This window comes from Thrips palmi, unplaced genomic scaffold, assembly GCF_012932325.1.
Source record: "Thrips palmi isolate BJ-2018 unplaced genomic scaffold, TpBJ-2018v1 HiC_scaffold_17, whole genome shotgun sequence".
Taxonomy (NCBI): Eukaryota; Metazoa; Arthropoda; class Insecta; order Thysanoptera; family Thripidae; genus Thrips; species Thrips palmi.
Window position 1 is genome coordinate 10758427 of NW_023144626.1, and position 15979 is coordinate 10774405.

Sequence of the window (15979 nt, forward strand, 5' to 3'; positions counted from 1 at the left end):
TGGAAGGGAGAGGGGGCTTTAGGGAAATCTGGCAAAAAATTACGAATTTTCCGTACCTTTTTCGACACAGTCGGGTTTGACAATTTGCCTGTTACCATCGTACAGCCAGTCAGTACGGACGGTTTTTCATAACATGGGCTCTTATGGGAAGCACGGATTTTGGGTACGGTTGTACTGCTCATGTTAAGGTCACACGTCCGACTCGAGTCCCATTTACCGACTCTGGAGCTCAAAACGCGTCTCGAGTGGTTTTGGCCGCCTCTGCCGGTCTTCTGGCACAGTCTGGTAGACAATTTGCCTGTTACCACCGTACCTCAGCCAGTACGGCTATTGGGGTACGGTTTTTCATAACATGGGCTCTTATGGGAAGCACGGTCTTCTGGCCCACTGTGCAGTGATGTGTGTGTGCGCGAGACACCGGTGATGTGTGACGCGACTCAAACGACTTAATTTCTGTATGCCCGAACGTTGACAAACGTTCCTTGCGCCTTGTGCCGCGAACGGAACGCGAGGCGTCGCGAGAAAGGAAAACGGGCCACGTGACTCACGTGACGGAGCGGGGACAGAGCGAGAAGGATATTGGAGTGTGTTTGCGGAGGATAATGTATGCATAGCGCGGCGAGGCTGCGAGGCGACACGGTGTTTGCCTAACCGATATCGGCAGGATTATTGCGTCTAACGGCGAGCTTGTTGAGCCAGATGGAATGAAAGTGAGTCGACCCTGCGAAAGCTTTCGACCCACAGTGGGCAGGAAGACCGGCGGAGCCGGCCAAAACTCTAGACGCGTTTTGAGCTCCAGAGTCGTTAAACAGGACTCGAACCGAACGTGTGACCTCACCAATGGATTGCTCTCCGAACGAGGAATCCAAAGATGGGGTCACACGTTCGGTTCGAGTTCCATTTAGCGAGTCGCTCAAAACGCGTCTTGAGTTTTGGCCGCCTCCACCGGTCTTCTGGCCCACTGTGCGACCCCGGACCCCAGTTGGCGTTGCCGCCGCCCTTATGGTCAAGACCCTCCGGCCGGACTCGGCGTTTGCTCGCCTGCTTATCCGCTGGAGAACACAACGGCTAAACTTTTCGATAGCAGAGAACAGCAGTGGACTGGCGGGCCCTAAACTGGCATCGTGGTATTAAAGGGAACGTGTCGAGTCGGAGCGGGTGGGGCGCACAGTGGGCCAGAAGACCGGTGGAACCGGCCGATATTATAGGACTCGCTTTGAGCTCCAGGGTCTCTTAACAGGACTTGAACCGAACGTGTGACCCCACCAATGGATTCCTCGTTCGGAGAGCAATCCATCGGTGGGATCATGCGTTCGGTTCGAATCATATGTGGTGACTCTGGAGCTCAAAACGCGCCCCAGGATTTTGACCGCCTCCTCCGGTCTTCCGGCCCACTGTGGGGCGGCTGGACCGCCCGGGCCAGCCGGACGCCGCGGCGGGGCACTGCCAGGCATGGCCAGGCAGTTGGACACGCGCGGGCAGTTCGGCTCCAGGTCCATGCCCCAGCACCCAGCGGCACCAAGGCGCACACAACATTCTCGCTCTCTCTGGCCGACACTCGACTCTTTACTCCCGTGCGCCTTTTCCCCTCTTTGTCCCCCTTCCTCTCCGTTCCTCCCGTGTCGCAGGCGGTCCGTACGTCCGTCCTACCGACGCCGGGCTGAAATGTGGGCGGCCACGGCCGGATCCACTCCACCGCGGACCTGCCGGCTGATTCCGAGAGCCGTTTTCGTCGCGCTGTCTCCCTCGCGCGCATGGGGCGTTCCTTAGGGGTGCGAGAGAGACCGAGCGACGAAAACGAGTCACCCTCCTGCGACTCGACCCCGCGACACCCCGCACGACCCCGCCGCGCCGGCCCTGCACAGTGGGCCAGAGGACTGGTAGAGGCGGCCAAAACTCCAGACGCGTTTTGAGCTGCAGAGTCGCTAAATTTAGGACTCGAACCGAACGTGTGACCCCACCAATGGACTCCCCGTTCGGAGAGCAATCCATTGGTGGGGTCACACGTTTGGTTCGAGTCCCATTTAGCGACTCTGCAGCTCAAAACGCGTCTAGGGTTTTGTCCGCCGCCACCGGTTGTCTGGCCCACTGTGCCCTGCCTTGGCCCTGCCCACCCTGGCGACCGTTTTGCGAACCCGCCGACGCGACCGAACCTTCGCACCGCACTCGCCTAGCCCCCGCAGATCCACAATCCATTTGCCGGAGCCCCACTGCGCTCTGCTTGCCGAGGGTCATCGTCAAGAGCGGTCCCAGCCGGTGGCCACGCCCCGCCACGCCCTGCTCAACCCCGCCCCGCCCCGCCCTGCACCGCCCCACCCCGCCCTCCGTGCGGCTCAATTTGTTGCAGGTGATCTCTGATCCAGGAAATTAAAAACAGAGCGCCCCCAGCGGCGCCCTCCCGGCGCCACCAGGTGGCCAACGAAATGGACGAAAAGAAATAAGGATATGCGCCGCCTTTCATCATGTGCACCAAGGGTCTTTGAAAAAACGAGGGAAAAATAAGAGAGAGGACCTTAAAAAAAAGGAGGAGAAAAAGAGAGGGATGGCAATGGAGGGCACGCCGCTCTCCAATTGCCCATATAACATTTTAGGAGTCCTGGGAGGAGTGGCGTGGTGTCGCGGGGTGATCCGGGGAGGGGGCAAGGTGACCCTACTCTCTAAATCCCGACCTGGCACGCATAGCGACGCCTAGCGAGGGGTATCTCGCTGCGGTCATCACGGCCGCATGTATTTGACACTCCGTAGGGAGCCCATGTCTCTGAAGCTGGATTACTCATTTAAAGCCGTTTTTTTCGTCCACTCCCAAGATCGAACTGAGCTTTTTTCCACGTAAAAACAAACTTGAGCTTTGTGTTTTCACAGGGCAGCGAAGGTAGGGCATACAGGACATGAGCCCCGTCCCGTTTGAGCCCCGATGGTCTGAGCCCCGACCTGAGCCCCAACCTGAGCCCGGGTTGAGCCCCGACTTGAGCCCCGACCCAAGCCCCAATTTCCAGAGCCCGGATTGAGCCCCGACCTGAGCCCCGTTTGAGCCCCATTTGAGCCCCACTTGAGCCCCATTTGAGCCCCGCGACCTGAAATCACGCATTTTTGCATAATTTATTGCTATGGGGCTCAAGTGGGGCTCAAATGGGGCTCAAACCGACACCTGAACACACTCTAAAAAAAATCAGTACAGAATTTTGTAACATGGTTACGCAGCTTTTTCAATAACATGTGTTACAGAAATTTGTATCACGATGGATACAATTTTTTTCTTTGTAACTTGGTTACAGAATTTCGTAACGGTTACAAAATTTGTAAACAGTCGTTATTCTTCCAAATCAAGCTTCAAAATGAGGAATTTTGTTCGAACGTAGTCTCCGTGGGTCTGATTGAAGGTCTTTATGCCATCCTTCGAGTCACAACTTTCCCAGAAGTACTCTGAGAAGTCGGGAATCGAACCTTAAACTCTGGGTTGGCGGCCTGCCACGCTACCAACTGCGCTGTGCGGACGCCGTGGAGGGAGCGGCGCAGGTAGCCGGTGACCTGAGGCGCGCGTGGTAAGGGACGGAGGCCTTGCCAGCCAAGCATACACGAGACTGAATCTCTTATTCAGAGTAGGGAAAAATAAAAGCACATGAAAACTCTAAGTTTAACTTGTCTCTATGGGCACTGCTGTTCAATTTTGCCGTTAAAACATTATGTTTTAATCTCTGATACAGAATTTAGTATCTAGTTACAATTTTCTGTGTCAGTTATGTTACAAACATAATATTGTAACCTTCATGTAACAAATTTCTGTATCAAGCTCCAAAATGATTCATTTTTCTGTAACCGGCACATCTGATACAAAATTCTATATCACTTATACAAATATTTGTAACCAATGCAGGTGATACAAAATCCTGCATCAAAATTGATACAAAATTCTGTAACTTTTTTCAGAGTGCAGAAGACCCGGCTATCTTTTCAGAGCGATTTGAGAACCGGCTACCTTTTCATAGCGAGCCGAGAATCGGCTATCTTTTCAAAGCGACCTGAGAACCGGCTATCTTTTACGAGCGATCCGAGAACCGGCTATCTTTTCAGAGCGGTCCGAGAACCGGCTAACTGACTTTTTTTTAAGAAATTGAGTTTCTTACATTAAAATAATCCGCATCACCTGTTCTATCGATTAATGTAAGAAACTCAATTTCTTAAAAAAAGTCAGTTACACTGCGAGAAAAGATCACGGTAAATCCTGTACTGATTACTCCAGACTTCACCGTACTTTTTTTAACAGGCAATGCCGTCGTTTTTTTTACAGGCAATACCGTACTTTTTATACAGGAAACGCCGTCCTTTTTTTACAGGGAATCCCGTACATTTTTCCCCGGCAATCCCGTACTTTTAATACCTATCAAAAACTGCTATAATTTTGTTCCGTCGGTTGACCCTCTTTTTCCAAGTTCCTGATGTACGCAACTGCTGAAGTCGGACTCCTGGACCCCTCTTCCGACCACTCGTTGGAAAGGTCCTGACGAGACCTATTGAAAGGGGCAATAAAATTTTTCAGTCGGTCGACCCCCTTTTTTCAAGATCCTGATGTGGACACTTCTTGGAAGCGGCCTTTGTTGGGACCAGATCTGGTCTTTCCTACGGCATGGACTGTACGGGAGAACGGTAACTACTGTTAAAAGACTACGGAATATTTTGTAAAACAAGTACGGTAAATACTGTAGTTTGTACGGAGGATACTGGTTTTTGGCCCGTCCCGTTTATTTTTTGTAAAAAAATGACGGAGGGACGGGCATATAGTATGATGCATGCTGTGCGTCCGTTCGTCCGTTCGTTCGTTCGTTCGTTCGTCCGAGGACTTCCCGTGGTCCGATCTTGACCAAATTTGGTATGCAGCCTCCTTGGGTGACCCTAAGAACCGCCCGGTGGCAGCAAATCCGATCCGAGCCCCGGGGGCGCTGCTGCAGGTGCATCATGGTCTACATGGGGTCCAGGAGGATCTCGGCAACGGATGCAGCTAGGAGGGCATGTAGGGGTATTTTTGGAATCGGGGCGACGAGAGAAAACCAATGGTGCCAGTTTCGAGCAAATCGGAGAAGTTCGGACCCGGGTTCAAATCCCAGCGGGGTATTTTTGGAACATTCTTTTTATTCGAGTTTTTGCATTGTTTCTGATGTTTTGGAGGGTGCTGATGACGAAAACGACATTTATTTTAACCCCAGACTCAGATTTAATTCCCGTCAGGGTCAAACAGAGGAGAAATTCGTACGTTTCTTAATGTACGGGACGGGCCAAAGTTGCCGATGTATATCGCTACTTTTCCTGTTATTGAAGTACGGTAAAGTTTGGCAAAAAAATTATCCAGGATTTACCGTCATTTTTTCTCAGAGTGTAGCCGGTTCTCGGACCGCTCTGAAAAGATAGCCGGTTCTCGGATCGCTCGTAAAAGATAGCCGGTTCTCAGGTCGCTTTGAAAAGATAGCCGATTCTCGGATCGCTCTGAAAAGGTAGCCGGTTCTCAAATCGCTCTGAAAAGATAGCCGGGTCTTCTGTTCAGGTGTCGAAACGGGGCTCAGGTCGGGTCTCAATCCGGGCTCTGGAAATTGGGGCTTGGGTCGGGGCTTAAGTCGGGGCTCAACCCGGGCTCAGGTTGGGGCTCAGGTCGGGGTTCAGACCATCGGGGATCAAACGGGACGGGGCTCATGTCCTGTATGCCGAAGGTAGTAACCTGTGAAGAAGTGTCCTCCGTTACTTACTTTCTTCATTTTATAAGCAAATGTCTTTGTGCTATGATGAAATTGTATCGTAAAGTACTGAGAACCAGCTAAGTGCTCAGAATAAAATTGGGTTTGCCAACCAGTTGGACCAGTCTGCAGACTAAATCTTTATGTACCTTTATTGTCCTTAGCTATGGCCGTTTTTATGCATACTGAAGTTATATACAAATTTGTACATAAATTAGGGACAATGTTTCCATATTGTGCTTAAATATTTTAAAACTTATCTAATTTATGTACAAATTTGTACAAGACTTCAGTACGCACAAACAAAACGGCCATAGTTATGGACATAAAGTCTATAAGCATTTAGTGCGTATTAGGGACAGATCAAAAAGACGTTATAAAATTTGCGAAGAAACCGATTCGTATTCCGCACGCTTAAAACCTTGCAAAGTATTTTGAGCATGTGACCGTTAAGTTTGTCATAAAACTAAATAGTTCTTCAATTACGATGTAGTTACTTTAGAAGCTTTAAAATATCCAAAATACACGACAATCTTCTTTTGGTAATTATTCCGAATAGCGGCTCCACCTACTCGGGGCATATATTTGGTATCGGTAGATAGGTATTCATGAGTGCTGTGCGAAACGCCAAGAAATATGCGGCGCTCTTCAAGGATATCGCTGTAAATGCGTATCTACGTATCTCACCTTAACCTCAAACAGCGCAGCCGTTTCGATGAATGTGCCAGTACCGGCCACTGACGACGTATTATTGTCTAAGGAAAAATATAAGGGGGGAGGAGGACTACCTCATGGACCCAAAATGTGAACCAAAATATTTTCCCTTCTATTAGTGCGGTGAAAAGTGTCCGGGCCCGGCGGCTGTAACAGTGGCGCCATCTTTGAGCGGCTTCTGCAGGTGCGTCAGCCCTGTCACACCGCACTAATAGAAGGGAAAATAATTTGGAGCGTATTTTAAGCCTATGAGGTAGACCTCCTCCCCCCTTATATTTTTCCTTAGACAATAATACGTCGTCAGTGGCCGGTACTGGCACATTCATCGAAACGGCTGCGCTGTTTGAGGTTAAAGTGAGAGACGTAGATACGCATTTACAGCGATATCCTTTAAGAGCGCCGCATATTTCTTGCCGTTTTGCACAGCACTCATGAATACCTATCTACCGATACCAAATATATGCCCCGAGTAGGTGGAGCCGCTATTCGGAATAATTACCCTTCTTTTGTTTGTATGGCCTGAAATAGTTTGTAAGGTTTTCAGAGTGCGTGTACGAAACAGACGCTTTGCAGGCTTTTATTCCGTGCACTGTGCTTACCTTGACGTGTGCTGTTAATGCTTTGAGCAGAGTCTGCATGCTGGCGGTCTTGGCTTGATGGGGCTCTGCGAACGACGTGGACAAGCTTCGGACTGACGGGCGGCCTTCCTCACACCGTCAGGTTTGAAGTGCACTCGGCGCGTAATCTGAACGGCAGACTTCATGCAGAGGCCGGGACGGGAGCTCTCAACGGCCGCCTCGCTTAATGAAACTTGAGGGTGCGAGGTTGTCTCCCATTTCCAAAGAGAAACAATGAAAGTCAGCTGTACAACAAACTATTCATTGAAACGAATAAACGCCAATGCATTTTCCTTTAAGTGCTGTGGAATCTTTTTGGTAACTTCTAATTCATCAAGTGGCAACTAAAATTTGCACAGTGCGCTTCTTTGCAGGGATCCTTAACTTATCTCATAAGGGCATCATACGTCATCATAAGAGTTAAACACTGGTAAAACTAAAGCGTAGTATTACCCTCTGTTTTCAAGCGTAATCTGTTTACGCTTGAAATCAAGCGAAACGGGCTCATCCGCCAAGATTCCCCCTATATAAATGCATGGAGGAATATCCAGAGTATGCTTCATTTCAAGCGTAACGTCTTCAAGCGTAACTTTATGCTTGACTCCAGCATAGAGTTACGCTTTAGTTTTACCAGTGAAGTTATTACCCTTAACTTCTAACATCTTTTCAAAAGGGTAAGTTATTTTTTTATGTCTCGAATTTGTGTGAATATACTTTTGCAAGTGCGTTAATAAGTCCGTACCCTTAACCTATAGCGAACATTGTCTTAAGTTACGTTATGACAGCAGTGTTAGTTAAATGTTAAGTTAAGTTAAGGATCCCTGCTTCTTTGAAAACCATGACGCCTTGCGGTATTCGTGTGACCGAGACCGTCCACGTCTCCCGGACTCGACGTGGGGTAGATTGCCCGAGGCGGCGGATTTCGTCTCACAAATCCAAAGTCGCTGGTTTTTAATTTGGCGGGCGGCGCGCGCTCGCCGTTTCAGCGGAAATCGTTACTCCGACTTCCGCAGGCGGGGCAGCCCTGGGTCCGCCTTTGGCCTGCGTTGGCCGCGGCGCCCTGACTGTTGTACTCCTCGGATGACATTTTACGGCGTCGTTGGCCCGAGTTTTGTGGAGCCGTTACCGGGCCGTTATCTATGCCGTACCAAAGGACCGGGGAAAGAGGGAGAAAGAGAGAGGGGAAGGCCGAATGGCACACCGGGGTGGAGAAATGCAGCATGATCATACCCTCGGCTTCTGCTCTAGACTGTGTGTGTGTGTGTGTGTGAGAGAGAGAGAGAGAGAGAGAGAGAGAGAGAGAGAGAGAGGGGGGGGGCAATGCGTAGATGTTTAGATCCATGTGCGTGTGCATGGGTCGTCCAACCCGTGTGCACCCGAGAGAGAGAGAGAGAGAGAGAGAGAGACGTGCCGACAGCGCCGCCACCTGTCGAATGTGGGAAATGCCAGTGTGTTTTCTTCTCGGCACGGCGCGTGGCTTGACAGGCCTTGGCCTTAGTTGTTACTCCTGCAAGCGATCAATCAAGCCCGCGGGGTCTTCTTGGATGCAGTTTTGTGGAAAATCAAGAGTTTTTGTGTTGTCACTTTTAGTTGTGTGGGCGATATCAGAGGAAGCCCCTGAAAAGTTATGTTGAAGGTTTTAGACGCTGTCCCAAAGTCTGAAAACCTTACGAACTATGTAAGCCTTGCAAAGTAGGGTTGCTTTATTTAACTAAGTATTTGGAGCATAAGCTTGCAAAGAAAATAGATCGTAATTAATGGACTATAATTACTCCGTTTAACGAACTAAATTAGTTGCTCAAAATACTTCGTAAGGTTTAAAACATGCACGATTCCTGACGTGGACAGAGCTTAAATTCAGGTATACTTATCATAAATTATCATCTTGAAATTTCAAAGTTGAAATGACGGCTTGCGAGCTGAATTTGGCTCAATTTTGATCCAACCCAACTTGGGTGGAGCACGCCAAAGATTGTTTGGTGGAACACGTTGCTCACTGGTTGGGCCCTGGATATAACGCGTCCTATTATTGCTCCTGGACGGGGGAGCAGGACTCCCCTAGTCTCCGGACCGACTGTGTATCTTTGGAGCAAACTTGGTCGATTGCAGTGGGCGGCGGGGCTGGGGGGTGCCCCTCCTTGTTAGTCACAAGTTCGATGACTTTTCCCTACCTCCGTCCTTATTTCCCCTTTTCTCGGTGTATACTCTCCCAAATTAATTTCTACTCGAGGCCGACCCCTGCCTGCATGATTCAGGGCTCTAGCCGAGCGAATCCAGAAAGTCGATATGTCTCTCTCGCACTCACGAAGTGTCCCGCGGGGAGTGCGAGAGAGACAGACCGACGACACTCCGGAATCAGTCTTGAACCCGGCTGGTCCCACGGCACATCGTCAGACAGCTCGACAAGTCTAAAGACCGGTGCTTTACGTGGAGCAACACTCCGCCACCTGCGTGTAATTCTACCTCGCGCGCGCCTACACTGCAAGAGCATCGCGGAATAACGCCCCGGCCTCGCACTAGTAAGTCATCCTTAAGATAGCTGGTCGAGTTATAGCAGTAGTTTCATAAACTACCGCACTCGTCCCTCAGCCTGCACAAGTGCAGATGACGCGGCCGCTGCAACTAGAGACCTAGAGACTGACGGAGAAGCGCGGGCGCCGTCGCGCGCTGGCGGCCATTTTGTCTGGGCCGGCCCAGAAGGGAGCGGGGAGGGGACAGGGAGCGGAGCGGAGAGCGGTGCGGTAAGGTGGGGCGAGGCGGAGCGCAGCAGGCAGCCGGAACAGTTTTTCGGGCACATCTCGAAAACCGTTCAAGTTAGAGTGGTACAGTAAGCGAGCCGATTGTAGCTTGTACAGAGACCTACAATCGGCTCGCTTACTATACCCCTCTATCTAGAACGGTTTGGAAGCTGTGACCGAAAAACCTTCTCCAGCCGTTAAGTGCGTGCGCTGGCATTTTGTCCGGAATATGAGAGAGCTCTCCGGCCGCGCGCGAGGAGTATGAGAAACTGTTGGTGCGCTTATCGGCGCCCGCGCTTCTCCGTCAGTCTCTAGGTCTCTACTGCAACGAGCCGGGAGGGGGCGCACAGTGGGCCAGAAGACCGGCGGAGGCGGCCAAAACTCTGGCCGCGTTTTGAGCTCCAGCGTCGCCAGATGGGACTGGAACTGAACGTGTGACCCCACCAATGGATTCCCTATTCGGAGAGCAATCCATTGGTGGGGTGACACATACGGTTCGAGTCCTATTTAGCGACTCTGGGAGCTCAAAACTCGTCCGGGTTTTCGACCGCTTCCACCGGTCTTCCGGTCCACTTTGACGCGTTCCTTGGAGGTGGCTTCCAAGGGGCTGCACAGTCTGCATACACTTAATTCCTTTGGTGAATTTTTGCACGCGGTCTCGCACGATTTCGCGCATAGTATGTGCTTTCGCATGAATGCCACTGTGAGAAAAAAGTACAGAAAAAGTACGGAACATGTCTGGTCAATATTTTGCCTGGACCATCCGCACTTGCCAACCACGGAACTTCCGTACTTTTTTTCCGTACCCGTCTACATGGTTCATATGGAGCAAGTACGGACGTCCCGTACTTTTATCCGTACCTCCGTACTATATTTTTCTGTACCACACAGTAAATGTCTTACGGTGAAAGGCTGCACCAACATATTATGGTGGAGATTATCTCCATAATACCAACGAAATTCGTCAAAATATCCATAAGGTACAGTGAATTCTCAATGGTATGTTACGAAGTCAGCTGCACCACCATAATTTATAATTTGGAACATTTTCACTATAATATGGAGAATCTTCACTGTAGAACATCTAGAGTGCATTTCCGTCTGAAGTACGGAATTCTTTTACAGTGTGTGTGCGCGAATTCACATGAGTCTGTGCGATTACGCGTCCAAATTTGTGCACGCTTTGCTCCAGTGCGGCACAAGCCTCGCTGCAGGCCGTCCTGGAGGCGGTGCGCTTTAACGCGTTTCCAGGTCACACAGGGTGCTGCTACGGCCGGCCACGGCAGTCCGGCCTGCTGGTGGCACCGAGTGCGGCCGCCACTGGGCGTAGCCACTGGGCGGCCACTTGCCCATGATAATCACAGGCTGCAACATGACACCGACATGGGCCCCGCCGCCCGTCCAGTTTCTGGGTCCCTGCGCCCCTTCCAGCACACTCCAGCGTCCAGCCGGCCATCCCAGTGTCGCAGCGGCATCCTCTTCATGTCGGCCCGACGCACCTGCACGTCACTGCAAGGCACACCTGGACCACGATTCAGCGTGACGCTATATCCGCCCATTCATTCTACTCTCAAAAACTGACCAACCACTTTGGGCCTTACAAAGAAGTGTAGCTAGTTACACTGTAAATGTCTTACGGTGAAAGGCTGCACCAACATATTATGGTGGGGATTTTCTCCATAATACCAACAAAATTCATCAAAATATCTATAAGGTACAGTGAATTCTCGATGGTATGTTACGAAGTCAGCTGCACCGCCATAATATGGAACATTTTCTTTCACCATAATATGGAAAATCTTCACTGTACAACATTTAGAGTGTGGTGGAGATTTTCTTCATATAATACCAATCAAAATATCTTTAAGGTACAGTGAATTCTCAACGGTGTTACGAGGTCAGCTGCACCACCGTAATATGGAACATTTTCACCATAATATGGAGATGGAGAATCTTCACCCTACAACATTTAGAGTGTACAGCAAAGTATTAAGAGCATAAGTTATATAAGCTTACAAAGTACATACTTCTGCGATCTATTTCTTCGTACCAACTAAGAAGTTTGTATTTACATATGCTCAAATACCTCGTAAGGTTTTATGCGTGTTATCACTGAAATTTTCAAAGGAAGGCACCTCTCTACACTCAAAATGTTGTACACTGAAGATTCTCCATGGTGAAAATGTCCCATATTATGGTGGTGCAGCTGACTTCATTACATATTATTGAGAATTCACTGTACCTTATAGATATTTTGACGAGTTTCGTTGGTATTATGGAGAAAATGTCCACTATATTATGTTGGTGCAGCCTCTCACCGTAAGACATTTGCTGTGCAATTTTTTGCCAAAGAAAAATGTACCACCAAAAGTAAGTCCTACATGAATGTATTACCGATGTCAGACATCAGCGGTCCTTCCTGGGTAAAAACTATTACCCTCTTTCGGTCAAACATCGACGTGCCACCCCTTTTGCGGTCAAAAATTTTAGTATCACCCTATGTTCACGGCAGACACTGTACCTGGTTTTCCCAGGAAGCCTATGGTAAAGGCATAGGCGATTTCCAGGGGGTTCCTGGGAAAACCGGGTACCGTTTTTACCGTGTTGGTCTGGCAGTGTTAATCCACAGAGGATGAAATGTCTCATCTTTCGATTTTCAGTGCTGTTATTTTCAACGAATGTGACGTGATACGTATTCGTTTGAACGTGAATTTTGTCACGTTCGTTTATGTGATGTTTAATTGGGATGTCACATTCATTATAACGTATATCAGCATTCAAACGAATGTGATAGGATGTTCAAACGAACGTGACGAAATTCACATTCTTGCGGTGCCTCGCACTCGACGAATAACAGTGTATACACTGACTATACTCTATCTGATGACTCTTTGGGTAACAAGCAACGGGTTTCTTGAGTGTTTTTTGAGAATACGAAATGAGGCCGAACCTATCGGGTCCAACCTTGGGCCTGGGAAGACGTTTTTAACTGCCAGCGCCGTCTTGTTCCGCCTGCAATACCGCCTGTGCCAGCAGCCCAGAGGCAGAGATAGGGCCGGGGAGGGGGTGGGGGGAGGGTGCGCGTGGGAGGGAGAGGTGACACATAGCACGGCGTGTATAACGTATACGCATGGTGTGGCATATCCAGGCGAGCACGGAGATATACGGCGCTGTGTTCCTCCTCCCTAACTCACCCCCACCCCGATGCTGCCCCCACCCCTTCTTGCAGCTTCTCATTGTATGCACATCACCACTGCCGCTTCCTTGTACCAGCGACTGCCAAATTCTGCACACGCATATGTTTTTTTTAATCAGTTTTGTTTTCTGATCTTTTTCCGGAACTCCCTGGAAATTGCCCATGTCTCTGCTATAGGCTACATGAAAACTAGGAACTTTTTCACCAAGCAAAGTGTCTGCTTCCGAAAAGGTGTCTTCTCGCCCTGATATTCTCTAAATCAAAGATGGGCGGAATTCCTATATTTATGGGGAAACTCGGCAGGCTCAAGAGCATTTATCAAATGTTAAAGTCTCCTTCTACAGTGGTTGATGATTTTCTCTCAGTATCATGTCTCCCGAGGGGGCCACCACTCCCGTAATCCTGTGTACAAATTTGCTGGTAATCTCCGGTAATCCATGACGTAATCACGTAATCCTTGGCAAAATTCTGTCATTTTTCAACGTTTTTGAGCTATTTTTCTACGTTTTTGAACCAATTTTTTAAAATTTCACGCGTAATCCCAAGGAAATTTCCCGTAATCCCGTAATCTTGTGTACGCCTGAAATGAGAGTGGTGGCCCCCTCGATGTCTCCCCATACATTTATCGTTGAAAACGGCACGGAAATTACTAAATAGGCGCCTGACGCGTTCTCACAAAAAATGACCGGGCCGCGGCCGAAAGGCACAAAACAGCCCTAAATTATGGCAACTTCCCTTATTGGCAAGCAAGCGACGCCGGTTCCTCCCAGAAGCCGTCCCCTTTCGAATGATTCATTCCACGCCGACAATCGTCCCGAGACGCAGCAGCGGAGAGATAGCCGTCTACTTCAGCGCTACTTTGTGAACAATCCAGAAGCGCCATCGTGCATTTTCTCTCCCCCGGGGCAATATAGGGTCCGGCCGTGTCTCTCTCTCTGTCTCTCTCGCTCCGCCGCCCTCCTTTCACAGCGGCCCTATTCACAGGGCGTGGCGAGGCCGGGCGAGGCCGGCCCAGGTCCAAGTAACGCTTGCAAACGGGCGCGTTAATTTGAATGCCGCCTCGCCTCGCCTTGGTCCCCTCGGCTCGGCCCGCCATGGCGCGCCACCGCGACCCGACCGTCCATTTCAACCCATTCAGACCAATATCCGTGCTCACCCCTCCTCCCTCGGATGCCTCCATGTTCTCGCGCCTACGCACACCACACGCAGCCGACCCCGCTCTCCCCTACTCGACGTCGTCCGCCCGAGTGCGCCAGGAGACTGATGCCGAGAGTCGTTTTCGTGGCTCTGTCTCTCTCGCACGGGACACCCCATGAGTGTGAGAGAGACAGAAAGAGCCACGGAAACGGACTCTCGGAATCATTCTGCAGGTGAATGGCCGGCCGGAGCGCCTGACACGTTTCAGGCTGCGAAGTCCTTAAATAGCAGTCGAACGAGACAAACCAGGGTGTTGGTGTGTGGGCGTGTGTGGGCTGCCCCCGGAGGAAGCCATACCATCAAGTGTTCGATTCGGGTCCGCATCCCTCTCGCGGAGTTTGGAGCTTGGAATAGCGGTGTGCTGAGCGCAGTCTTTCAATTTCAAATCAAAAGGAGTGTTCTAAAATTCATCTGAATCCGATTGAATGTGGAGTGGCCACACGATGAAATGCGAACCAAATTTGTCTGAAGTGATGTGAAACAAGCACTTTCTTGCTGTTTTCATCCATAACTTCGAAAATATGACACTGTTTGTTTCGTTTTCGGATTGAATTAAATGTGCTTTGATTGGATTCGAAGCGTTCGCACCCCACTACCCTGGTAAGGCGTCGACAGTTGGCGCCGCGGTCCCGCCTAAAGACCCACCCGGCCGCCGGGGATCGCTCGCATTGCAACTCTAATCCGGCCATTGTTTGTGGGGACTGGAGTGTCCTGGAAAGGTGAGAACAGGCGCGCCTCCGAATAGGCATGGCCCGACCGAGCTTAGGCCGGGCCAGAAGAGATCCGAGCCTACCCGAGTCCGAAACACCTTGCGCTGCGAGATGATGATGATGATCTCGTCTGCGGCGGAGTCCTCGGGCTGCTCCTGAGCAGTGCTCTCGTCTCTCTCTCTCTCTCTCTCTCTCTCTCTCTCTCTCTCTCTCTCTCTCCTCTCTCTCTCTCTCCCTCTCTCTCTCTCTCCCTCTCTCTCTCTCCCTCTCTCTCTCCCCTCTCTCTCTCTCTCCCTCTCTCTCCTCTCCCTCTCTCTCCTCTCCCCTCCCTCTCTCCCCTTTCCTCTCTCTTCCCCTCTCTCTCTTTCTCTCTCTCTCTTCTCTTCTCTCTCTCTCTCTCTCTCTCTCTCTCTCCCCCTCTCTCCCTCTCTCTCTCTCTCTCTCCCTCTCTCTCTCTCTCTCCGGACGCAGCCTACCGCCGAGGCGGACCCTCACCGCCACAACGCGCTAATCTGTGCGAATCTGAGTCCGTCTTTGGCGGAGTCGAGCCGTCGCTATACAGTGTATACACCCAATTAGTTTGAATCCCCCCGTCATCCATTCGCGATATCATTTACTTATCCCTCTATTTGCATCCCCGCTGCCATTGTACAATCGTTTGCTTTTGTCCGTGCGTTCCGTTCATGGTGCCGTCGGAAGATAGCGCGACGACTACTAACGCGGTGTCAGCCATTTGATTGACGGGTTCGTGTCGAGATAACTTGACTGATCGTCAGCTGGTATAACTTGCCCCAAGTTGTGTTTTATAATCGCAACACCCATCCCCTCACGCGTCGCTGCGCCTTATCTTTCCTCAAATACGAGTTTCCCGTCGTCAGGAGACATTTTTCCAGGGTGTTGCGTTTTGGTCCTTTCACTAGCTGCACGCTGTGTGGGGTGAATTGTTTATAGTCTGGGGCTGGAGCTTTCCGACGTGTTTAAATGAATAAAATACAGAGGTGCAGCATGGTGATGGGTTCTTCATGTGTCACGCGTTCGTTTCGAGCGGTGCTTTCACATCTTACTAAACTCCTTTGGAGGTTTT